At 49.3% G+C, this 18,772-nt stretch overlaps 29 non-coding genes and 1 pseudogene across 29 annotated transcripts; all 30 read right to left on the reverse strand.

Annotated features, from left to right (window-relative positions):
- Nucleotides 1–382: 382 nt before the first annotated feature.
- On the reverse strand, nucleotides 383–501 carry LOC140217519 (5S ribosomal RNA). Its single transcript, XR_011894097.1, has one exon. It is a non-coding gene; the product is annotated as a 5S ribosomal RNA (ribosomal RNA).
- A 505-nt stretch (nucleotides 502–1,006) lies between these two features.
- On the reverse strand, nucleotides 1,007–1,125 carry LOC140217726 (5S ribosomal RNA). Its single transcript, XR_011894313.1, has one exon. It is a non-coding gene; the product is annotated as a 5S ribosomal RNA (ribosomal RNA).
- A 509-nt stretch (nucleotides 1,126–1,634) lies between these two features.
- Nucleotides 1,635–1,753, reverse strand: LOC140217520 (5S ribosomal RNA). Its single transcript, XR_011894098.1, has one exon. It is a non-coding gene; the product is annotated as a 5S ribosomal RNA (ribosomal RNA).
- A 509-nt stretch (nucleotides 1,754–2,262) lies between these two features.
- On the reverse strand, nucleotides 2,263–2,381 carry LOC140217521 (5S ribosomal RNA). Its single transcript, XR_011894099.1, has one exon. It is a non-coding gene; the product is annotated as a 5S ribosomal RNA (ribosomal RNA).
- A 506-nt stretch (nucleotides 2,382–2,887) lies between these two features.
- On the reverse strand, nucleotides 2,888–3,006 carry LOC140217522 (5S ribosomal RNA). The gene has a single exon (XR_011894100.1). It is a non-coding gene; the product is annotated as a 5S ribosomal RNA (ribosomal RNA).
- Nucleotides 3,007–3,515: 509 nt separating this feature from the next.
- On the reverse strand, nucleotides 3,516–3,634 carry LOC140217523 (5S ribosomal RNA). The gene has a single exon (XR_011894101.1). It is a non-coding gene; the product is annotated as a 5S ribosomal RNA (ribosomal RNA).
- A 509-nt stretch (nucleotides 3,635–4,143) lies between these two features.
- Nucleotides 4,144–4,262, reverse strand: LOC140217524 (5S ribosomal RNA). The gene has a single exon (XR_011894102.1). It is a non-coding gene; the product is annotated as a 5S ribosomal RNA (ribosomal RNA).
- Nucleotides 4,263–4,771: 509 nt separating this feature from the next.
- LOC140217525 (5S ribosomal RNA) lies at nucleotides 4,772–4,890 on the reverse strand. The gene has a single exon (XR_011894103.1). It is a non-coding gene; the product is annotated as a 5S ribosomal RNA (ribosomal RNA).
- Nucleotides 4,891–5,398: 508 nt separating this feature from the next.
- LOC140217526 (5S ribosomal RNA) lies at nucleotides 5,399–5,517 on the reverse strand. Its single transcript, XR_011894104.1, has one exon. It is a non-coding gene; the product is annotated as a 5S ribosomal RNA (ribosomal RNA).
- Nucleotides 5,518–6,022: 505 nt separating this feature from the next.
- On the reverse strand, nucleotides 6,023–6,141 carry LOC140217727 (5S ribosomal RNA). The gene has a single exon (XR_011894314.1). It is a non-coding gene; the product is annotated as a 5S ribosomal RNA (ribosomal RNA).
- A 509-nt stretch (nucleotides 6,142–6,650) lies between these two features.
- Nucleotides 6,651–6,769, reverse strand: LOC140217527 (5S ribosomal RNA). The gene has a single exon (XR_011894105.1). It is a non-coding gene; the product is annotated as a 5S ribosomal RNA (ribosomal RNA).
- Nucleotides 6,770–7,278: 509 nt separating this feature from the next.
- Nucleotides 7,279–7,397, reverse strand: LOC140217528 (5S ribosomal RNA). The gene has a single exon (XR_011894106.1). It is a non-coding gene; the product is annotated as a 5S ribosomal RNA (ribosomal RNA).
- A 506-nt stretch (nucleotides 7,398–7,903) lies between these two features.
- LOC140217529 (5S ribosomal RNA) lies at nucleotides 7,904–8,022 on the reverse strand. The gene has a single exon (XR_011894107.1). It is a non-coding gene; the product is annotated as a 5S ribosomal RNA (ribosomal RNA).
- Nucleotides 8,023–8,531: 509 nt separating this feature from the next.
- Nucleotides 8,532–8,650, reverse strand: LOC140217530 (5S ribosomal RNA). The gene has a single exon (XR_011894108.1). It is a non-coding gene; the product is annotated as a 5S ribosomal RNA (ribosomal RNA).
- Nucleotides 8,651–9,159: 509 nt separating this feature from the next.
- LOC140217531 (5S ribosomal RNA) lies at nucleotides 9,160–9,278 on the reverse strand. The gene has a single exon (XR_011894109.1). It is a non-coding gene; the product is annotated as a 5S ribosomal RNA (ribosomal RNA).
- Nucleotides 9,279–9,787: 509 nt separating this feature from the next.
- On the reverse strand, nucleotides 9,788–9,906 carry LOC140217532 (5S ribosomal RNA). The gene has a single exon (XR_011894110.1). It is a non-coding gene; the product is annotated as a 5S ribosomal RNA (ribosomal RNA).
- Nucleotides 9,907–10,415: 509 nt separating this feature from the next.
- LOC140217533 (5S ribosomal RNA) lies at nucleotides 10,416–10,534 on the reverse strand. Its single transcript, XR_011894111.1, has one exon. It is a non-coding gene; the product is annotated as a 5S ribosomal RNA (ribosomal RNA).
- A 505-nt stretch (nucleotides 10,535–11,039) lies between these two features.
- Nucleotides 11,040–11,158, reverse strand: LOC140217707 (5S ribosomal RNA). Its single transcript, XR_011894292.1, has one exon. It is a non-coding gene; the product is annotated as a 5S ribosomal RNA (ribosomal RNA).
- A 509-nt stretch (nucleotides 11,159–11,667) lies between these two features.
- Nucleotides 11,668–11,786, reverse strand: LOC140217534 (5S ribosomal RNA). The gene has a single exon (XR_011894112.1). It is a non-coding gene; the product is annotated as a 5S ribosomal RNA (ribosomal RNA).
- Nucleotides 11,787–12,292: 506 nt separating this feature from the next.
- On the reverse strand, nucleotides 12,293–12,411 carry LOC140217535 (5S ribosomal RNA). The gene has a single exon (XR_011894113.1). It is a non-coding gene; the product is annotated as a 5S ribosomal RNA (ribosomal RNA).
- A 509-nt stretch (nucleotides 12,412–12,920) lies between these two features.
- On the reverse strand, nucleotides 12,921–13,039 carry LOC140217536 (5S ribosomal RNA). Its single transcript, XR_011894114.1, has one exon. It is a non-coding gene; the product is annotated as a 5S ribosomal RNA (ribosomal RNA).
- Nucleotides 13,040–13,544: 505 nt separating this feature from the next.
- On the reverse strand, nucleotides 13,545–13,663 carry LOC140217708 (5S ribosomal RNA). Its single transcript, XR_011894293.1, has one exon. It is a non-coding gene; the product is annotated as a 5S ribosomal RNA (ribosomal RNA).
- A 509-nt stretch (nucleotides 13,664–14,172) lies between these two features.
- Nucleotides 14,173–14,291, reverse strand: LOC140217537 (5S ribosomal RNA). Its single transcript, XR_011894115.1, has one exon. It is a non-coding gene; the product is annotated as a 5S ribosomal RNA (ribosomal RNA).
- Nucleotides 14,292–14,800: 509 nt separating this feature from the next.
- LOC140217538 (5S ribosomal RNA) lies at nucleotides 14,801–14,919 on the reverse strand. Its single transcript, XR_011894116.1, has one exon. It is a non-coding gene; the product is annotated as a 5S ribosomal RNA (ribosomal RNA).
- Nucleotides 14,920–15,428: 509 nt separating this feature from the next.
- LOC140217539 (5S ribosomal RNA) lies at nucleotides 15,429–15,547 on the reverse strand. Its single transcript, XR_011894117.1, has one exon. It is a non-coding gene; the product is annotated as a 5S ribosomal RNA (ribosomal RNA).
- Nucleotides 15,548–16,052: 505 nt separating this feature from the next.
- Nucleotides 16,053–16,171, reverse strand: LOC140217709 (5S ribosomal RNA). The gene has a single exon (XR_011894294.1). It is a non-coding gene; the product is annotated as a 5S ribosomal RNA (ribosomal RNA).
- A 509-nt stretch (nucleotides 16,172–16,680) lies between these two features.
- LOC140217540 (5S ribosomal RNA) lies at nucleotides 16,681–16,799 on the reverse strand. The gene has a single exon (XR_011894118.1). It is a non-coding gene; the product is annotated as a 5S ribosomal RNA (ribosomal RNA).
- Nucleotides 16,800–17,305: 506 nt separating this feature from the next.
- LOC140217541 (5S ribosomal RNA) lies at nucleotides 17,306–17,424 on the reverse strand. Its single transcript, XR_011894119.1, has one exon. It is a non-coding gene; the product is annotated as a 5S ribosomal RNA (ribosomal RNA).
- A 505-nt stretch (nucleotides 17,425–17,929) lies between these two features.
- Nucleotides 17,930–18,048, reverse strand: LOC140217747 (5S ribosomal RNA; annotated as a pseudogene).
- A 505-nt stretch (nucleotides 18,049–18,553) lies between these two features.
- Nucleotides 18,554–18,672, reverse strand: LOC140217728 (5S ribosomal RNA). The gene has a single exon (XR_011894315.1). It is a non-coding gene; the product is annotated as a 5S ribosomal RNA (ribosomal RNA).
- Between the last annotated feature and the right edge of the window lie 100 nt (nucleotides 18,673–18,772).

Raw genomic sequence — 18,772 nt, forward strand, 5'->3', positions numbered from 1 at the left:
CGTTTGTTATGGTTAGTCGCTGCCGAGTCGAGCTGGCAATAAAACAAGAGGACGAGAGCAACGATTTGCGTCCGCTGCAGCCCACGTTTGGCGCTAGCAATGCGGCAAGTTATTGATTGTCACTGAGCTGGATACGGGTGTAATAGGTAAACGGTTAGCAGTTTGTGCGACTAAATTTTGCACCGTTACTTATACCGGTTACCACCGTCACTGCGCGTACAATCGCCTGGCGGCTTGCATATTGTTTTTGCACTTCGACGTTGGCTCTACCAGTAGGCTGCGCCAGTTGAATGTAACAGTAAATAAAACAACCCACGCGTGAGTGTAAAAAAAAAAAAAATAAGTCACAGAAGCACGCAATAAAAAAATGCAAAAAGAAGGGTGCCATCAGCACTCGGTGTTCCCAGGTGGTCTCCCTCCCAAGTACTGACCGAGCCCAATGCTGCTTAGCTTCGGGGATCGGACGAGAACCGGCGTATTCAGCATGGTATGGCCGATGGCAGGGATGCTATGTTTACGACTGCACCTGTATCGTGCTATGTGCATTCGCAACGTATTGCTACAGCACGTACGCGGCACTGTCTTTCCGTTGATAGTACAGGCACACGTCGTGTACGTGGATTGCTCCGTTTGTTATGGTTAGTCGCTGCCGAGTCGAGCTGGCAATAAAACAAGAGGACGAGAGCAACGATTTGCGTCCGCTGCAGCCCACGTTTGGCGCTAGCAATGCGGCAAGTTATTGATTGTCACTGAGCTGGATACGGGTGTAATAGGTAAACGGTTAGCAGTTTGTGCGACTAAATTTTGCACCGTTACTTATACCGGTTACCACCGTCACTGCGCGTACAATCGCCTGGCGGCTTGCATATTGTTTTTGCACTTCGACGTTGGCTCTACCAGTAGGCTGCGCCAGTTGAACGTAACAGTAAATAAAACAACCCACACGTGAGTGTAAAAAAAAAAATAAGTCACAGAAGCACGCAATAAAAAAATGCAAAAACAAGGGTGCCATCAGCACTCGGTGTTCCCAGGTGGTCTTCCTCCCAAGTACTGACCGAGCCCAATGCTGCTTAGCTTCGGGGATCGGACGAGAACCGGCGTATTCAGCATGGTATGGCCGATGGCAGGGATGCTATGTTTACGACTGCACCTGTATCGTGCTATGTGCATTCGCAACGTATTGCTACAGCACGTACGCGGCACTGTCTTTCCGTTGATAGTACAGGCACACGTCGTGTACGTGGATTGCTCCGTTTGTTATGGTTAGTCGCTGCCGAGTCGAGCTGGCAATAAAACAAGAGGACGAGAGCAACGATTTGCGTCCGCTGCAGCCCACGTTTGGCGCTAGCAATGCGGCAAGTTATTGATTGTCACTGAGCTGGATACGGGTGTAATAGGTAAACGGTTAGCAGTTTGTGCGACTAAATTTTGCACCGTTACTTATACCGGTTACCACCGTCACTGCGCGTACAATCGCCTGGCGGCTTGCATATTGTTTTTGCACTTCGACGTTGGCTCTACCAGTAGGCTGCGCCAGTTGAATGTAACAGTAAATAAAACAACCCACACGTGAGTGTAAAAAAAAACAAAAATAAGTCACAGAAGCACGCAATAAAAAAATGCAAAAGGAAGGGTGCCATCAGCACTCGGTGTTCCCAGGTGGTCTCCCTCCCAAGTACTGACCGAGCCCAATGCTGCTTAGCTTCGGGGATCGGACGAGAACCGGCGTATTCAGCATGGTATGGCCGATGGCAGGGATGCTATGTTTACGACTGCACCTGTATCGTGCTATGTGCATTCGCAACGTATTGCTACAGCACGTACGCGGCACTGTCTTTCCGTTGATAGTACAGGCACACGTCGTGTACGTGGATTGCTCCGTTTGTTATGGTTAGTCGCTGCCGAGTCGAGCTGGCAATAAAACAAGAGGACGAGAGCAACGATTTGCGTCCGCTGCAGCCCACGTTTGGCGCTAGCAATGCGGCAAGTTATTGATTGTCACTGAGCTGGATACGGGTGTAATAGGTAAACGGTTAGCAGTTTTTGCGACTAAATTTTGCACCATTACTTATACCGGTTACCACCGTCACTGCGCGTACAATCGCCTGGCGGCTTGCATATTGTTTTTGCACTTCGACGTTGGCTCTACCAGTAGGCTGCGCCAGTTGAATGTAACAGTAAATAAAACAGCCCACACGTGAGTGTAAAAAAAAAAAAAAATAAGTCACAGAAGCACGCAATAAAAAAATGCAAAAAGAAGGGTGCCATCAGCACTCGGTGTTCCCAGGTGGTCTCCCTCCCAAGTACTGACCGAGCCCAATGCTGCTTAGCTTCGGGGATCGGACGAGAACCGGCGTATTCAGCATGGTATGGCCGATGGCAGGGATGCTATGTTTACGACTGCACCTGTATCGTGCTATGTGCATTCGCAACGTATTGCTACAGCACGTACGCGGCACTGTCTTTCCGTTGATAGTACAGGCACACGTCGTGTACGTGGATTGCTCCGTTTGTTATGGTTAGTTGCTGCCGAGTCGAGCTGGCAATAAAACACGAGGACGAGAGCAACGATTTGCGTCCGCTGCAGCCCACGTTTGGCGCTAGCAATGCGCCAAGTTATTGATTGTCACTGAGCTGGATACGGGTGTAATAGGTAAACGGTTAGCAGTTTGTGCGACTAAATTTTGCACCATTACTTATACCGGTTACCACCGTCACTGCGCGTACAATCGCCTAGCGGCTTGCATATTGTTTTTGCACTTCGACGTTGGCTCTACCAGTAGGCTGCGCCAGTTGAATGTAACAGTAAATAAAACAACCCACACGTGAGTGTAAAAAAAAAAAATAAGTCACAGAAGCACGCAATAAAAAAATGCAAAAAGAAGGGTGCCATCAGCACTCGGTGTTCCCAGGTGGTCTCCCTCCCAAGTACTGACCGAGCCCAATGCTGCTTAGCTTCGGGGATCGGACGAGAACCGGCGTATTCAGCATGGTATGGCCGATGGCAGGGATGCTATGTTTACGACTGCACCTGTATCGTGCTATGTGCATTCGCAACGTATTGCTACAGCACGTACGCGGCACTGTCTTTCCGTTGATAGTACAGGCACACGTCGTGTACGTGGATTGCTCCGTTTGTTATGGTTAGTTGCTGCCGAGTCGAGCTGGCAATAAAACACGAGGACGAGAGCAACGATTTGCGTCCGCTGCAGCCCACGTTTGGCGCTAGCAATGCGGCAAGTTATTGATTGTCACTGAGCTGGATACGGGTGTAATAGGTAAACGGTTAGCAGTTTGTGCGACTAAATTTTGCACCGTTACTTATACCGGTTACCACCGTCACTGCGCGTACAATCGCCTGGCGGCTTGCATATTGTTTTTGCACTTCGACGTTGGCTCTACCAGTAGGCTGTGCCAGTTGAATGTAACAGTAAATAAAACAACCCACACGTGAGTGTAAAAAAAAACAAAAATAAGTCACAGAAGCACGCAATAAAAAAATGCAAAAAGAAGGGTGCCATCAGCACTCGGTGTTCCCAGGTGGTCTCCCTCCCAAGTACTGACCGAGCCCAATGCTGCTTAGCTTCGGGGATCGGACGAGAACCGGCGTATTCAGCATGGTATGGCCGATGGCAGGGATGCTATGTTTACGACTGCACCTGTATCGTGCTATGTGCATTCGCAACGTATTGCTACAGCACGTACGCGGCACTGTCTTTCCGTTGATAGTACAGGCACACGTCGTGTACGTGGATTGCTCCGTTTGTTATGGTTAGTTGCTGCCGAGTCGAGCTGGCAATAAAACACGAGGACGAGAGCAACGATTTGCGTCCGCTGCAGCCCACGTTTGGCGCTAGCAATGCGCCAAGTTATTGATTGTCACTGAGCTGGATACGGGTGTAATAGGTAAACGGTTAGCAGTTTGTGCGACTAAATTTTGCACCATTACTTATACCGGTTACCACCGTCACTGCGCGTACAATCGCCTAGCGGCTTGCATATTGTTTTTGCACTTCGACGTTGGCTCTACCAGTAGGCTGTGCCAGTTGAATGTAACAGTAAATAAAACAACCCACACGTGAGTGTAAAAAAAAACAAAAATAAGTCACAGAAGCACGCAATAAAAAAATGCAAAAAGAAGGGTGCCATCAGCACTCGGTGTTCCCAGGTGGTCTCCCTCCCAAGTACTGACCGAGCCCAATGCTGCTTAGCTTCGGGGATCGGACGAGAACCGGCGTATTCAGCATGGTATGGCCGATGGCAGGGATGCTATGTTTACGACTGCACCTGTATCGTGCTATGTGCATTCGCAACGTATTGCTACAGCACGTACGCGGCACTGTCTTTCCGTTGATAGTACAGGCACACGTCGTGTACGTGGATTGCTCCGTTTGTTATGGTTAGTCGCTGCCGAGTCGAGCTGGCAATAAAACAAGAGGACGAGAGCAACGATTTGCGTCCGCTGCAGCCCACGTTTGGCGCTAGCAATGCGGCAAGTTATTGATTGTCACTGAGCTGGATACGGGTGTAATAGGTAAACGGTTAGCAGTTTGTGCGACTAAATTTTGCACCGTTACTTATACCGGTTACCACCGTCACTGCGCGTACAATCGCCTGGCGGCTTGCATATTGTTTTTGCACTTCGACGTTGGCTCTACCAGTAGGCTGCGCCAGTTGAATGTAACAGTAAATAAAACAACCCACACGTGAGTGTAAAAAAAAACAAAAATAAGTCACAGAAGCACGCAATAAAAAAATGCAAAAAGAAGGGTGCCATCAGCACTCGGTGTTCCCAGGTGGTCTCCCTCCCAAGTACTGACCGAGCCCAATGCTGCTTAGCTTCGGGGATCGGACGAGAACCGGCGTATTCAGCATGGTATGGCCGATGGCAGGGATGCTATGTTTACGACTGCACCTGTATCGTGCTATGTGCATTCGCAACGTATTGCTACAGCACGTACGCGGCACTGTCTTTCCGTTGATAGTACAGGCACACGTCGTGTACGTGGATTGCTCCGTTTGTTATGGTTAGTCGCTGCCGAGTCGAGCTGGCAATAAAACAAGAGGACGAGAGCAACGATTTGCGTCCGCTGCAGCCCACGTTTGGCGCTAGCAATGCGGCAAGTTATTGATTGTCACTGAGCTGGATACGGGTGTAATAGGTAAACGGTTAGCAGTTTGTGCGACTAAATTTTGCACCGTTACTTATACCGGTTACCACCGTCACTGCGCGTACAATCGCCTGGCGGCTTGCATATTGTTTTTGCACTTCGACGTTGGCTCTACCAGTAGGCTGCGCCAGTTGAATGTAACAGTAAATAAAACAACCCACGCGTGAGTGTAAAAAAAAAAAAAATAAGTCACAGAAGCACGCAATAAAAAAATGCAAAAAGAAGGGTGCCATCAGCACTCGGTGTTCCCAGGTGGTCTCCCTCCCAAGTACTGACCGAGCCCAATGCTGCTTAGCTTCGGGGATCGGACGAGAACCGGCGTATTCAGCATGGTATGGCCGATGGCAGGGATGCTATGTTTACGACTGCACCTGTATCGTGCTATGTGCATTCGCAACGTATTGCTACAGCACGTACGCGGCACTGTCTTTCCGTTGATAGTACAGGCACACGTCGTGTACGTGGATTGCTCCGTTTGTTATGGTTAGTCGCTGCCGAGTCGAGCTGGCAATAAAACAAGAGGACGAGAGCAACGATTTGCGTCCGCTGCAGCCCACGTTTGGCGCTAGCAATGCGGCAAGTTATTGATTGTCACTGAGCTGGATACGGGTGTAATAGGTAAACGGTTAGCAGTTTGTGCGACTAAATTTTGCACCGTTACTTATACCGGTTACCACCGTCACTGCGCGTACAATCGCCTGGCGGCTTGCATATTGTTTTTGCACTTCGACGTTGGCTCTACCAGTAGGCTGCGCCAGTTGAACGTAACAGTAAATAAAACAACCCACACGTGAGTGTAAAAAAAAAAATAAGTCACAGAAGCACGCAATAAAAAAATGCAAAAACAAGGGTGCCATCAGCACTCGGTGTTCCCAGGTGGTCTTCCTCCCAAGTACTGACCGAGCCCAATGCTGCTTAGCTTCGGGGATCGGACGAGAACCGGCGTATTCAGCATGGTATGGCCGATGGCAGGGATGCTATGTTTACGACTGCACCTGTATCGTGCTATGTGCATTCGCAACGTATTGCTACAGCACGTACGCGGCACTGTCTTTCCGTTGATAGTACAGGCACACGTCGTGTACGTGGATTGCTCCGTTTGTTATGGTTAGTCGCTGCCGAGTCGAGCTGGCAATAAAACAAGAGGACGAGAGCAACGATTTGCGTCCGCTGCAGCCCACGTTTGGCGCTAGCAATGCGGCAAGTTATTGATTGTCACTGAGCTGGATACGGGTGTAATAGGTAAACGGTTAGCAGTTTGTGCGACTAAATTTTGCACCGTTACTTATACCGGTTACCACCGTCACTGCGCGTACAATCGCCTGGCGGCTTGCATATTGTTTTTGCACTTCGACGTTGGCTCTACCAGTAGGCTGCGCCAGTTGAATGTAACAGTAAATAAAACAACCCACACGTGAGTGTAAAAAAAAACAAAAATAAGTCACAGAAGCACGCAATAAAAAAATGCAAAAGGAAGGGTGCCATCAGCACTCGGTGTTCCCAGGTGGTCTCCCTCCCAAGTACTGACCGAGCCCAATGCTGCTTAGCTTCGGGGATCGGACGAGAACCGGCGTATTCAGCATGGTATGGCCGATGGCAGGGATGCTATGTTTACGACTGCACCTGTATCGTGCTATGTGCATTCGCAACGTATTGCTACAGCACGTACGCGGCACTGTCTTTCCGTTGATAGTACAGGCACACGTCGTGTACGTGGATTGCTCCGTTTGTTATGGTTAGTCGCTGCCGAGTCGAGCTGGCAATAAAACAAGAGGACGAGAGCAACGATTTGCGTCCGCTGCAGCCCACGTTTGGCGCTAGCAATGCGGCAAGTTATTGATTGTCACTGAGCTGGATACGGGTGTAATAGGTAAACGGTTAGCAGTTTGTGCGACTAAATTTTGCACCATTACTTATACCGGTTACCACCGTCACTGCGCGTACAATCGCCTGGCGGCTTGCATATTGTTTTTGCACTTCGACGTTGGCTCTACCAGTAGGCTGCGCCAGTTGAATGTAACAGTAAATAAAACAGCCCACACGTGAGTGTAAAAAAAAAAAAAAATAAGTCACAGAAGCACGCAATAAAAAAATGCAAAAAGAAGGGTGCCATCAGCACTCGGTGTTCCCAGGTGGTCTCCCTCCCAAGTACTGACCGAGCCCAATGCTGCTTAGCTTCGGGGATCGGACGAGAACCGGCGTATTCAGCATGGTATGGCCGATGGCAGGGATGCTATGTTTACGACTGCACCTGTATCGTGCTATGTGCATTCGCAACGTATTGCTACAGCACGTACGCGGCACTGTCTTTCCGTTGATAGTACAGGCACACGTCGTGTACGTGGATTGCTCCGTTTGTTATGGTTAGTTGCTGCCGAGTCGAGCTGGCAATAAAACACGAGGACGAGAGCAACGATTTGCGTCCGCTGCAGCCCACGTTTGGCGCTAGCAATGCGCCAAGTTATTGATTGTCACTGAGCTGGATACGGGTGTAATAGGTAAACGGTTAGCAGTTTGTGCGACTAAATTTTGCACCATTACTTATACCGGTTACCACCGTCACTGCGCGTACAATCGCCTAGCGGCTTGCATATTGTTTTTGCACTTCGACGTTGGCTCTACCAGTAGGCTGCGCCAGTTGAATGTAACAGTAAATAAAACAACCCACACGTGAGTGTAAAAAAAAAAAATAAGTCACAGAAGCACGCAATAAAAAAATGCAAAAAGAAGGGTGCCATCAGCACTCGGTGTTCCCAGGTGGTCTCCCTCCCAAGTACTGACCGAGCCCAATGCTGCTTAGCTTCGGGGATCGGACGAGAACCGGCGTATTCAGCATGGTATGGCCGATGGCAGGGATGCTATGTTTACGACTGCACCTGTATCGTGCTATGTGCATTCGCAACGTATTGCTACAGCACGTACGCGGCACTGTCTTTCCGTTGATAGTACAGGCACACGTCGTGTACGTGGATTGCTCCGTTTGTTATGGTTAGTTGCTGCCGAGTCGAGCTGGCAATAAAACACGAGGACGAGAGCAACGATTTGCGTCCGCTGCAGCCCACGTTTGGCGCTAGCAATGCGGCAAGTTATTGATTGTCACTGAGCTGGATACGGGTGTAATAGGTAAACGGTTAGCAGTTTGTGCGACTAAATTTTGCACCGTTACTTATACCGGTTACCACCGTCACTGCGCGTACAATCGCCTGGCGGCTTGCATATTGTTTTTGCACTTCGACGTTGGCTCTACCAGTAGGCTGTGCCAGTTGAATGTAACAGTAAATAAAACAACCCACACGTGAGTGTAAAAAAAAACAAAAATAAGTCACAGAAGCACGCAATAAAAAAATGCAAAAAGAAGGGTGCCATCAGCACTCGGTGTTCCCAGGTGGTCTCCCTCCCAAGTACTGACCGAGCCCAATGCTGCTTAGCTTCGGGGATCGGACGAGAACCGGCGTATTCAGCATGGTATGGCCGATGGCAGGGATGCTATGTTTACGACTGCACCTGTATCGTGCTATGTGCATTCGCAACGTATTGCTACAGCACGTACGCGGCACTGTCTTTCCGTTGATAGTACAGGCACACGTCGTGTACGTGGATTGCTCCGTTTGTTATGGTTAGTTGCTGCCGAGTCGAGCTGGCAATAAAACACGAGGACGAGAGCAACGATTTGCGTCCGCTGCAGCCCACGTTTGGCGCTAGCAATGCGCCAAGTTATTGATTGTCACTGAGCTGGATACGGGTGTAATAGGTAAACGGTTAGCAGTTTGTGCGACTAAATTTTGCACCATTACTTATACCGGTTACCACCGTCACTGCGCGTACAATCGCCTAGCGGCTTGCATATTGTTTTTGCACTTCGACGTTGGCTCTACCAGTAGGCTGTGCCAGTTGAATGTAACAGTAAATAAAACAACCCACACGTGAGTGTAAAAAAAAACAAAAATAAGTCACAGAAGCACGCAATAAAAAAATGCAAAAAGAAGGGTGCCATCAGCACTCGGTGTTCCCAGGTGGTCTCCCTCCCAAGTACTGACCGAGCCCAATGCTGCTTAGCTTCGGGGATCGGACGAGAACCGGCGTATTCAGCATGGTATGGCCGATGGCAGGGATGCTATGTTTACGACTGCACCTGTATCGTGCTATGTGCATTCGCAACGTATTGCTACAGCACGTACGCGGCACTGTCTTTCCGTTGATAGTACAGGCACACGTCGTGTACGTGGATTGCTCCGTTTGTTATGGTTAGTCGCTGCCGAGTCGAGCTGGCAATAAAACAAGAGGACGAGAGCAACGATTTGCGTCCGCTGCAGCCCACGTTTGGCGCTAGCAATGCGGCAAGTTATTGATTGTCACTGAGCTGGATACGGGTGTAATAGGTAAACGGTTAGCAGTTTGTGCGACTAAATTTTGCACCGTTACTTATACCGGTTACCACCGTCACTGCGCGTACAATCGCCTGGCGGCTTGCATATTGTTTTTGCACTTCGACGTTGGCTCTACCAGTAGGCTGCGCCAGTTGAATGTAACAGTAAATAAAACAACCCACACGTGAGTGTAAAAAAAAACAAAAATAAGTCACAGAAGCACGCAATAAAAAAATGCAAAAAGAAGGGTGCCATCAGCACTCGGTGTTCCCAGGTGGTCTCCCTCCCAAGTACTGACCGAGCCCAATGCTGCTTAGCTTCGGGGATCGGACGAGAACCGGCGTATTCAGCATGGTATGGCCGATGGCAGGGATGCTATGTTTACGACTGCACCTGTATCGTGCTATGTGCATTCGCAACGTATTGCTACAGCACGTACGCGGCACTGTCTTTCCGTTGATAGTACAGGCACACGTCGTGTACGTGGATTGCTCCGTTTGTTATGGTTAGTCGCTGCCGAGTCGAGCTGGCAATAAAACAAGAGGACGAGAGCAACGATTTGCGTCCGCTGCAGCCCACGTTTGGCGCTAGCAATGCGGCAAGTTATTGATTGTCACTGAGCTGGATACGGGTGTAATAGGTAAACGGTTAGCAGTTTGTGCGACTAAATTTTGCACCATTACTTATACCGGTTACCACCATCACTGCGCGTACAATCGCCTGGCGGCTTGCATATTGTTTTTGCACTTCGACGTTGGCTCTACCAGTAGGCTGCGCCAGTTGAATGTAACAGTAAATAAAACAACCCACACGTGAGTGTAAAAAAAAACAAAAATAAGTCACAGAAGCACGCAATAAAAAAATGCAAAAAGAAGGGTGCCATCAGCACTCGGTGTTCCCAGGTGGTCTCCCTCCCAAGTACTGACCGAGCCCAATGCTGCTTAGCTTCGGGGATCGGACGAGAACCGGCGTATTCAGCATGGTATGGCCGATGGCAGGGATGCTATGTTTACGACTGCACCTGTATCGTGCTATGTGCATTCGCAACGTATTGCTACAGCACGTACGCGGCACTGTCTTTCCGTTGATAGTACAGGCACACGTCGTGTACGTGGATTGCTCCGTTTGTTATGGTTAGTTGCTGCCGAGTCGAGCTGGCAATAAAACACGAGGACGAGAGCAACGATTTGCGTCCGCTGCAGCCCACGTTTGGCGCTAGCAATGCGCCAAGTTATTGATTGTCACTGAGCTGGATACGGGTGTAATAGGTAAACGGTTAGCAGTTTGTGCGACTAAATTTTGCACCATTACTTATACCGGTTACCACCGTCACTGCGCGTACAATCGCCTAGCGGCTTGCATATTGTTTTTGCACTTCGACGTTGGCTCTACCAGTAGGCTGCGCCAGTTGAATGTAACAGTAAATAAAACAACCCACACGTGAGTGTAAAAAAAAAAATAAGTCACAGAAGCACGCAATAAAAAAATGCAAAAAGAAGGGTGCCATCAGCACTCGGTGTTCCCAGGTGGTCTCCCTCCCAAGTACTGACCGAGCCCAATGCTGCTTAGCTTCGGGGATCGGACGAGAACCGGCGTATTCAGCATGGTATTGCCGATGGCAGGGATGCTATATTTACGACTGCACCTGTATCGTGCTATGTGCATTCGCAACGTATTGCTACAGCACGTACGCGGCACTGTCTTTCCGTTGATAGTACAGGCACACGTCGTGTACGTGGATTGCTCCGTTTGTTATGGTTAGTTGCTGCCGAGTCGAGCTGGCAATAAAACACGAGGACGAGAGCAACGATTTGCGTCCGCTGCAGCCCACGTTTGGCGCTAGCAATGCGCCAAGTTATTGATTGTCACTGAGCTGGATACGGGTGTAATAGGTAAACGGTTAGCAGTTTGTGCGACTAAATTTTGCACCATTACTTATACCGGTTACCACCGTCACTGCGCGTACAATCGCCTGGCGGCTTGCATATTGTTTTTGCACTTCGACGTTGGCTCTACCAGTAGGCTGCGCCAGTTGAATGTAACAGTAAATAAAACAACCCACACGTGAGTGTAAAAAAAAACAAAAATAAGTCACAGAAGCACGCAATAAAAAAATGCAAAAAGAAGGGTGCCATCAGCACTCGGTGTTCCCAGGTGGTCTCCCTCCCAAGTACTGACCGAGCCCAATGCTGCTTAGCTTCGGGGATCGGACGAGAACCGGCGTATTCAGCATGGTATGGCCGATGGCAGGGATGCTATGTTTACGACTGCACCTGTATCGTGCTATGTGCATTCGCAACGTATTGCTACAGCACGTACGCGGCACTGTCTTTCCGTTGATAGTACAGGCACACGTCGTGTACGTGGATTGCTCCGTTTGTTATGGTTAGTTGCTGCCGAGTCGAGCTGGCAATAAAACACGAGGACGAGAGCAACGATTTGCGTCCGCTGCAGCCCACGTTTGGCGCTAGCAATGCGCCAAGTTATTGATTGTCACTGAGCTGGATACGGGTGTAATAGGTAAACGGTTAGCAGTTTGTGCGACTAAATTTTGCACCATTACTTATACCGGTTACCACCGTCACTGCGCGTACAATCGCCTAGCGGCTTGCATATTGTTTTTGCACTTCGACGTTGGCTCTACCAGTAGGCTGCGCCAGTTGAATGTAACAGTAAATAAAACAACCCACACGTGAGTGTAAAAAAAAAAAATAAGTCACAGAAGCACGCAATAAAAAAATGCAAAAAGAAGGGTGCCATCAGCACTCGGTGTTCCCAGGTGGTCTCCCTCCCAAGTACTGACCGAGCCCAATGCTGCTTAGCTTCGGGGATCGGACGAGAACCGGCGTATTCAGCATGGTATGGCCGATGGCAGGGATGCTATGTTTACGACTGCACCTGTATCGTGCTATGTGCATTCGCAACGTATTGCTACAGCACGTACGCGGCACTGTCTTTCCGTTGATAGTACAGGCACACGTCGTGTACGTGGATTGCTCCGTTTGTTATGGTTAGTTGCTGCCGAGTCGAGCTGGCAATAAAACACGAGGACGAGAGCAACGATTTGCGTCCGCTGCAGCCCACGTTTGGCGCTAGCAATGCGCCAAGTTATTGATTGTCACTGAGCTGGATACGGGTGTAATAGGTAAACGGTTAGCAGTTTGTGCGACTAAATTTTGCACCATTACTTATACCGGTTACCACCGTCACTGCGCGTACAATCGCCTAGCGGCTTGCATATTGTTTTTGCACTTCGACGTTGGCTCTACCAGTAGGCTGCGCCAGTTGAATGTAACAGTAAATAAAACAACCCACACGTGAGTGTAAAAAAAAACAAAAATAAGTCACAGAAGCACGCAATAAAAAAATGCAAAAAGAAGGGTGCCATCAGCACTCGGTGTTCCCAGGTGGTCTCCCTCCCAAGTACTGACCGAGCCCAATGCTGCTTAGCTTCGGGGATCGGACGAGAACCGGCGTATTCAGCATGGTATGGCCGATGGCAGGGATGCTATGTTTACGACTGCACCTGTATCGTGCTATGTGCATTCGCAACGTATTGCTACAGCACGTACGCGGCACTGTCTTTCCGTTGATAGTACAGGCACACGTCGTGTACGTGGATTGCTCCGTTTGTTATGGTTAGTTGCTGCCGAGTCGAGCTGGCAATAAAACACGAGGACGAGAGCAACGATTTGCGTCCGCTGCAGCCCACGTTTGGCGCTAGCAATGCGCCAAGTTATTGATTGTCACTGAGCTGGATACGGGTGTAATAGGTAAACGGTTAGCAGTTTGTGCGACTAAATTTTGCACCATTACTTATACCGGTTACCACCGTCACTGCGCGTACAATCGCCTAGCGGCTTGCATATTGTTTTTGCACTTCGACGTTGGCTCTACCAGTAGGCTGCGCCAGTTGAATGTAACAGTAAATAAAACAACCCACACGTGAGTGTAAAAAAAAAAATAAGTCACAGAAGCACGCAATAAAAAAATGCAAAAAGAAGGGTGCCATCAGCACTCGGTGTTCCCAGGTGGTCTCCCTCCCAAGTACTGACCGAGCCCAATGCTGCTTAGCTTCGGGGATCGGACGAGAACCGGCGTATTCAGCATGGTATTGCCGATGGCAGGGATGCTATATTTACGACTGCACCTGTATCGTGCTATGTGCATTCGCAACGTATTGCTACAGCACGTACGCGGCACTGTCTTTCCGTTGATAGTACAGGCACACGTCGTGTACGTGGATTGCTCCGTTTGTTATGGTTAGTTGCTGCCGAGTCGAGCTGGCAATAAAACACGAGGACGAGAGCAACGATTTGCGTCCGCTGCAGCCCACGTTTGGCGCTAGCAATGCGCCAAGTTATTGATTGTCACTGAGCTGGATACGGGTGTAATAGGTAAACGGTTAGCAGTTTGTGCGACTAAATTTTGCACCATTACTTATACCGGTTACCACCGTCACTGCGCGTACAATCGCCTGGCGGCTTGCATATTGTTTTTGCACTTCGACGTTGGCTCTACCAGTAGGCTGCGCCAGTTGAATGTAACAGTAAATAAAACAACCCACACGTGAGTGTAAAAAAAAACAAAAATAAGTCACAGAAGCACGCAATAAAAAAATGCAAAAAGAAGGGTGCCATCAGCACTCGGTGTTCCCAGGTGGTCTCCCTCCCAAGTACTGACCGAGCCCAATGCTGCTTAGCTTCGGGGATCGGACGAGAACCGGCGTATTCAGCATGGTATGGCCGATGGCAGGGATGCTATGTTTACGACTGCACCTGTATCGTGCTATGTGCATTCGCAACGTATTGCTACAGCACGTACGCGGCACTGTCTTTCCGTTGATAGTACAGGCACACGTCGTGTACGTGGATTGCTCCGTTTGTTATGGTTAGTCGCTGCCGAGTCGAGCTGGCAATAAAACAAGAGGACGAGAGCAACGATTTGCGTCCGCTGCAGCCCACGTTTGGCGCTAGCAATGCGGCAAGTTATTGATTGTCACTGAGCTGGATACGGGTGTAATAGGTAAACGGTTAGCAGTTTGTGCGACTAAATTTTGCACCGTTACTTATACCGGTTACCACCGTCACTGCGCGTACAATCGCCTGGCGGCTTGCATATTGTTTTTGCACTTCGACGTTGGCTCTACCAGTAGGCTGCGCCAGTTGAATGTAACAGTAAATAAAACAACCCACACGTGAGTGTAAAAAAAAACAAAAATAAGTCACAGAAGCACGCAATAAAAAAATGCAAAAAGAAGGGTGCCATCAGCACTCGGTGTTCCCAGGTGGTCTCCCTCCCAAGTACTGACCGAGCCCAATGCTGCTTAGCTTCGGGGATCGGACGAGAACCGGCGTATTCAGCATGGTATGGCCGATGGCAGGGATGCTATGTTTACGACTGCACCTGTATCGTGCTATGTGCATTCGCAACGTATTGCTACAGCACGTACGCGGCACTGTCTTTCCGTTGATAGTACAGGCACACGTCGTGTACGTGGATTGCTCCGTTTGTTATGGTTAGTCGCTGCCGAGTCGAGCTGGCAATAAAACAAGAGGACGAGAGCAACGATTTGCGTCCGCTGCAGCCCACGTTTGGCGCTAGCAATGCGGCAAGTTATTGATTGTCACTGAGCTGGATACGGGTGTAATAGGTAAACGGTTAGCAGTTTGTGCGACTAAATTTTGCACCATTACTTATACCGGTTACCACCATCACTGCGCGTACAATCGCCTGGCGGCTTGCATATTGTTTTTGCACTTCGACGTTGGCTCTACCAGTAGGCTGCGCCAGTTGAATGTAACAGTAAATAAAACAACCCACACGTGAGTGTAAAAAAAAACAAAAATAAGTCACAGAAGCACGCAATAAAAAAATGCAAAAAGAAGGGTGCCATCAGCACTCGGTGTTCCCAGGTGGTCTCCCTCCCAAGTACTGACCGAGCCCAATGCTGCTTAGCTTCGGGGATCGGACGAGAACCGGCGTATTCAGCATGGTATGGCCGATGGCAGGGATGCTATGTTTACGACTGCACCTGTATCGTGCTATGTGCATTCGCAACGTATTGCTACAGCACGTACGCGGCACTGTCTTTCCGTTGATAGTACAGGCACACGTCGTGTACGTGGATTGCTCCGTTTGTTATGGTTAGTTGCTGCCGAGTCGAGCTGGCAATAAAACACGAGGACGAGAGCAACGATTTGCGTCCGCTGCAGCCCACGTTTGGCGCTAGCAATGCGCCAAGTTATTGATTGTCACTGAGCTGGATACGGGTGTAATAGGTAAACGGTTAGCAGTTTGTGCGACTAAATTTTGCACCATTACTTATACCGGTTACCACCGTCACTGCGCGTACAATCGCCTAGCGGCTTGCATATTGTTTTTGCACTTCGACGTTGGCTCTACCAGTAGGCTGCGCCAGTTGAATGTAACAGTAAATAAAACAACCCACACGTGAGTGTAAAAAAAAAAATAAGTCACAGAAGCACGCAATAAAAAAATGCAAAAAGAAGGGTGCCATCAGCACTCGGTGTTCCCAGGTGGTCTCCCTCCCAAGTACTGACCGAGCCCAATGCTGCTTAGCTTCGGGGATCGGACGAGAACCGGCGTATTCAGCATGGTATTGCCGATGGCAGGGATGCTATATTTACGACTGCACCTGTATCGTGCTATGTGCATTCGCAACGTATTGCTACAGCACGTACGCGGCACTGTCTTTCCGTTGATAGTACAGGCACACGTCGTGTACGTGGATTGCTCCGTTTGTTATGGTTAGTTGCTGCCGAGTCGAGCTGGCAATAAAACACGAGGACGAGAGCAACGATTTGCGTCCGCTGCAGCCCACGTTTGGCGCTAGCAATGCGCCAAGTTATTGATTGTCACTGAGCTGGATACGGGTGTAATAGGTAAACGGTTAGCAGTTTGTGCGACTAAATTTTGCACCATTACTTATACCGGTTACCACCGTCACTGCGCGTACAATCGCCTGGCGGCTTGCATATTGTTTTTGCACTTCGACGTTGGCTCTACCAGTAGGCTGCGCCAGTTGAATGTAACAGTAAATAAAACAACCCACACGTGAGTGTAAAAAAAAACAAAAATAAGTCACAGAAGCACGCAATAAAAAAATGCAAAAAGAAGGGTGCCATCAGCACTCGGTGTTCCCAGGTGGTCTCCCTCCCAAGTACTGACCGAGCCCAATGCTGCTTAGCTTCGGGGATCGGACGAGAACCGGCGTATTCAGCATGGTATGGCCGATGGCAGGGATGCTATGTTTACGACTGCACCTGTATCGTGCTATGTGCATTCGCAACGTATTGCTACAGCACGTACGCGGCACTGTCTTTCCGTTGATAGTACAGGCACACGTCGTGTACGTGGATTGCTCCGTTTGTTATGGTTAGTTGCTGCCGAGTCGAGCTGGCAATAAAACACGAGGACGAGAGCAACGATTTGCGTCCGCTGCAGCCCACGTTTGGCGCTAGCAATGCGCCAAGTTATTGATTGTCACTGAGCTGGATACGGGTGTAATAGGTAAACGGTTAGCAGTTTGTGCGACTAAATTTTGCACCATTACTTATACCGGTTACCACCGTCACTGCGCGTACAATCGCCTAGCGGCTTGCATATTGTTTTTGCACTTCGACGTTGGCTCTACCAGTAGGCTGCGCCAGTTGAATGTAACAGTAAATAAAACAACCCACACGTGAGTGTAAAAAAAAAAAATAAGTCACAGAAGCACGCAATAAAAAAATGCAAAAAGAAGGGTGCCATCAGCACTCGGTGTTCCCAGGTGGTCTCCCTCCCAAGTACTGACCGAGCCCAATGCTGCTTAGCTTCGGGGATCGGACGAGAACCGGCGTATTCAGCATGGTATGGCCGATGGCAGGGATGCTATGTTTACGACTGCACCTGTATCGTGCTATGTGCATTCGCAACGTATTGCTACAGCACGTACGCGGCACTGTCTTTCCGTTGATAGTACAGGCACACGTCGTGTACGTGGATTGCTCCGTTTGTTATGGTTAGTTGCTGCCGAGTCGAGCTGGCAATAAAACACGAGGACGAGAGCAACGATTTGCGTCCGCTGCAGCCCACGTTTGGCGCTAGCAATGCGCCAAGTTATTGATTGTCACTGAGCTGGATACGGGTGTAATAGGTAAACGGTTAGCAGTTTGTGCGACTAAATTTTGCACCATTACTTATACCGGTTACCACCGTCACTGCGCGTACAATCGCCTAGCGGCTTGCATATTGTTTTTGCACTTCGACGTTGGCTCTACCAGTAGGCTGCGCCAGTTGAATGTAACAGTAAATAAAACAACCCACACGTGAGTGTAAAAAAAAAAATAAGTCACAGAAGCACGCAATAAAAAAATGCAAAAAGAAGGGTGCCATCAGCACTCGGTGTTCCCAGGTGGTCTCCCTCCCAAGTACTGACCGAGACCAATGCTGCTTAGCTTCGGGGATCGGACGAGAACCGGCGTATTCAGCATGGTATGGCCGATGGCATGGATGCTATGTTTACGACTGCACCTGTATCGTGCTATGTGCATTCGCAACGTATTGCTACAGCACGTACGCGGCACTGTCTTTCCGTTGATAGTACAGGCACACGTCGTGTACGTGGATTGCTCCGTTTGTTATGGTTAGTTGCTGCCGAGTCGAGCTGGCAATAAAACACGAGGACGAGAGCAACGATTTGCGTCCGCTGCAGCCCACGTTTGGCGCTAGCAATGCGCCAAGTTATTGATTGTCACTGAGCTGGATACGGGTGTAATAGGTAAACGGTTAGCAGTTTGTGCGACTAAATTTTGCACCATTACTTATACCGGTTACCACCGTCACTGCGCGTACAATCGCCTAGCGGCTTGCATTTTGTTTTTGCACTTCGACGTTGGCTCTACCAGTAGGCTGCGCCAGTTGAATGTAACAGTAAATAAAACAACCCACACGTGAGTGTAAAAAAAAAAATAAGTCACAGAAGCACGCAATAAAAAAATGCAAAAACAAGGGTGCCATCAGCACTCGGTGTTCCCAGGTGGTCTTCCTCCCAAGTACTGACCGAGCCCAATGCTGCTTAGCTTCGGGGATCGGACGAGAACCGGCGTATTCAGCATGGTATGGCCGATGGCAGGGATGCTATGTTTACGACTGCACCTGTATCGTGCTATGTGCATTCGCAACGTATTGCTACAGCACGTACGCGGCACTGTCTTTCCGTTGATAGTACAG

Source organism: Dermacentor andersoni, chromosome 4, assembly GCF_023375885.2.
Source record: "Dermacentor andersoni chromosome 4, qqDerAnde1_hic_scaffold, whole genome shotgun sequence".
NCBI classification, from domain to species: domain Eukaryota; kingdom Metazoa; phylum Arthropoda; class Arachnida; order Ixodida; family Ixodidae; genus Dermacentor; species Dermacentor andersoni.